Raw genomic sequence first — 3,791 nt, 5'->3', positions numbered from 1 at the left:
AGGAGATTCCCAAGTAAGACGATGAACATCAGTTTTACAGGTAAGGGAAATGGAGTGTGGGTGGATGGATGTGGGTGTATGTGTTGTAAAAATAAACAGAGTCACATTAAAAAATTTTAAGTGCTTTTTTTGAGCAGTGAGTGAAGTCGCTCAGTTGTGTCCGACTCTTTGCGACCCCATGGGCTGTAGCCTACCAGGCTCCTCTGTCCATGGGATTTTCCAGGCAATAGTTCTGGAGTGGATTGCCATTTCCATCTCCAGGGGATCTTCCCAACCCAGGGATCGAACCTGGGTCTCCTGCATTGTAGACAGACGCTTTACCGTCTGAGCCACCAGGGAAGTCCTTTTTTGAGCAGACACGGGTTCTAATCAGACAGTGCCAAACCCAAAGTGGATGGGAGTTTTCACCCCATTGAGGCATGAGTTTTCACCCCAGGATTGAGGCTCCACCAAACTAGGCTGGGGTTTCCACAGAGGACACAGAAGTGAAGCAAAGCAATCATTTGACTGGCTAGAGCTTCAGGGGTTATCTTATTTGGGATAGTCTGATTGGTTGTGAGCGATTGGTAGTGACTGGTGGTTCATGAGGTTCTCATGAAATGCTGGGCTGGATGAAACACAAGCTGGAATCAAGATTGCTGTGAGAAATATCAATAATCTCAGATATGCCGATGACACCACTCTTATGGCAGAAAGCGAAGAACTAAAGAGCCTCTTGATGAAAATGAAAGAGGAGAGTGAAAAAGTTGGCTTAAAACTCAGTATTCAGAAAACTAAGATCATGGCATCTGGTCTCATCAATTTATGGCAAATAGATGGGGAAACAATGGAAACAGTGAGAGACTTTATTTTGGGGGGGCTTTGAAATCACTGCAGATGGTGACTTTAGCCATGAAATTAAAAGACACTTGCTCCTTGAAAGAAAAGTTATGACCACCTAGATAGCATATTAAAGAGCAGAGACATTACTTTGCCAACAAAGGTCCGTCTAGTCAAAGTAATGGTTTTTCCAGTAGTCATGTATGGATGTGAGAGTTGGACTATAAAGAAAACTGAGCATTGAAGAATTGATGCTTTTAAACTGTGGTGTTGAAGAGTCTTGAGAGTCCCTTGGACTGCAAGGAGATCCAACCAGTCCATCCTAAAGGAAATCAGTGCTGAATATTCATTGGAAGGACTAATGCTGAAGCTGAAGTTCCACTACTTTGGCACCTGATGTGAAGAGCTGACTCATTGGAAAAGACCCTGATGCTGGGAAAGATTGAAGGCAAAAGGATAAGGGGACGACAGAGGATGAGACGGTTGGATGGCATCACCGACGTGATGGACATGAGTTTGAGCAAGCTTCGGGAGCTTGTGATGGACAGGGTAGCCTGGCGTGCTGCAGTCCATGGGGGTCGCAAAGAGTTGGATACGACTGAGTGACTGAACCGAACTGATGGGTAGTTCTTAAGTGTTACTTCCTCAGTTTCCAAGGCATGGACTCTAGGTTAGGTTTTGGTTTGCTTAGTCAGGGAATGCAGGCACTAGACCCACCTCTCTCCAATGACCTCCCTTTAAAAACTAGTGCAGAGAGGAGGGGTGCCGTCTGGGCAGGAAGAGGCAAGCGAGTAGGTTCAGATATGAGGTTGGGGAGTGGCAACCTCTAGGCTTGCTGCAGCTCCCTTTATCTAGAGCCTAAATCAGGGCATATGAAGGCATCAAGAGACAGCAGGGTTGTTCTAAGAGACCTGGTATTTCACAGGAGAAGGTGGCTTTCTTGCATAGGTAATGGGGCAGGACATGGCCAGATTTCTGTCACAGGTAGAACACTGAGGGGATGGATCTGAGCTGGCAGCAAGGCAGGGGAGCAATCCTGAAACTTGACAGACAAGAGAGTGGGATGAAGGAGAAGGAGGCATGAGAAGAGACGGCAATAAAGGTGGAGAAACAAGGGTTATTGGGATGTGGACAGGCGATAGCACAGGAGTGGAGGATTTGTCCTCGTTCTGGCTCATTCACGTTACAGATGGTCCTGAGGGCTGCAGTCCAGGGGGTTACAAAGAGGTTGGACACGACTGAGTGACTGAGCACGCAAGCATGCAGGCACGGAAGGGCTGGAAGGGTTGGCAGGCATGTTTTTGAGTCCAGTGTGGGACCTGCCACCTGTGATTGGGATACTATTTAAAAGGAAAGTGCTTAACTTAGGTATGAAGACCTGTGTCTATCACATACTGCAACACTCAACGGTCCTGCTTGAACAGTTCACTTGGGGTTCTTTTTGAAACCTTCCACTGAAGAGTAAAACGTCCTAAATTTGTAATAAGGAACTCTGTTCACGAGGATCATACTAGTTAGAATCGGATTTACAGCAGTATATCACTTTTGCCAAAAATGTTAGCAGCAACAAAATCCAACAAGGCTATTCCCAGCCGGTGTCTTCATCTTCCTTCCCTTAATCTGGGTGTTGCTGCTTGGTCATTAGGGCGACCACTCGCGCAGGTGGCCCACTCCACTCCATCCTCTCTCTGCTTCCGTTGCATTCTCAGCCCTGGTCAAGCTACAGAAAGGATGAGGTTTTAAATGGACACAAACCCTGAGCGTCTTCCTTGCCTGCAATTGTTTTGCCTCTGCAGTGTGACTGGGAGCTATGGCATCAGAGTCTGCTTTCTCTTGAGAAAAACTAACCCCAATGGTACTTTCTCTGCAAATTTTTTCTTTTCCTGGACGTGTTTATTTTATGGTTATTTTTCAGTTTCTCAACTCATATACACGATGAGCTTTTGCTCTTTGGAGTGAACGGAACTAGTTCAATATTGTAGGAAAATCTTGCCATTTTAGGACCTGAAAACATTCTGAGTTAAAAAAAAAAAATCAATGTGATGTCAATAGAAGACATTTAAATACGTGTAACCTGTTCAAGACCTGGGTAGAATTTCTACCAAATCAAGTTCTGATTAAAGATCTAGTAGCATTATTTGCCGATTGTACTTTTTTTTTACAGAATAAAATCACTTCATATCTTCATTCTTCCATCTATTCATTCATTCACCAAGTCAATATTTATTAAGCATTTACTATGTGTTTTGCAAATTTAAGGTAATAGAGATACAACAGTGAACAAAAGAAACAAAATCTCCATCCCTTAATTAATTGACCTTCTAGTGAGGGTATTTTCCCCCGGTGGCTCAGAAGGTAAAGAATCTTCCTGCAAGGCAGGAGACCTGGGTTCGATCCCTGAGTCAGAAAGATCCCTGGAGAAGGGAATGGCAATCCACTTCAGTAGTCTTGCCTGAAAAATTCCATGCACAGAGGAGCCGGGTGGGCTACAGTCCATGGGGTCGGACAGTTGGACGTGATTGAGCGATTAACACGCACTAGAGAGGGAAGAAAGGCCATGCTAAGTCACTTCAGTCGTGTCTGACTCTGTGTGACTCCATAGACGGCAGCCCACCAGGCTCCCCCGTCCCTGTGATTCTCCAGGCAAGAACACTGGAGTGGGTTGCCATTTCCTTCTCCAGTGCATGAAAATGAGAAGTGAAAGTGAAGTTGCTCAGTTGTGTCTGACTCTAGTGACCCCATGGACTGCAGCCCACCAGGCTCCTCCATCCATGGGATTTTCCAGGCAAGAGTACTGGAGTGGGGTGTCATTGCCTTCTCCGAGAATGGCCATACCAAGACAAAAAAAAAGATTTGTGTGTCTACTCACTGCCGTGACACACACTGAAACATTCTCACACTTGCCTTTACACCTAAGGAAACAGTGTTGTTGTTCAGTCACCCAGTCCTGTCTGACTCTTTGCGACCCCATG

The 3,791-nt window shown here is 45.6% G+C and overlaps 1 non-coding gene across 1 annotated transcript; it reads right to left on the bottom strand.

Moving 5' to 3' along the window:
• Nucleotides 1-267: 267 nt before the first annotated feature.
• Nucleotides 268-339, bottom strand: TRNAC-ACA. The gene has a single exon. It is a non-coding gene; the product is annotated as a tRNA-Cys (tRNA).
• Between the last annotated feature and the right edge of the window lie 3,452 nt (nucleotides 340-3,791).

Source organism: Bos indicus x Bos taurus, chromosome 20, assembly GCF_003369695.1.
Source record: "Bos indicus x Bos taurus breed Angus x Brahman F1 hybrid chromosome 20, Bos_hybrid_MaternalHap_v2.0, whole genome shotgun sequence".
NCBI classification, from domain to species: domain Eukaryota; kingdom Metazoa; phylum Chordata; class Mammalia; order Artiodactyla; family Bovidae; genus Bos; species Bos indicus x Bos taurus.
Note: the sequence above shows the minus strand (reverse complement) of the source record. Positions and strands in the feature narration are given on the sequence as shown.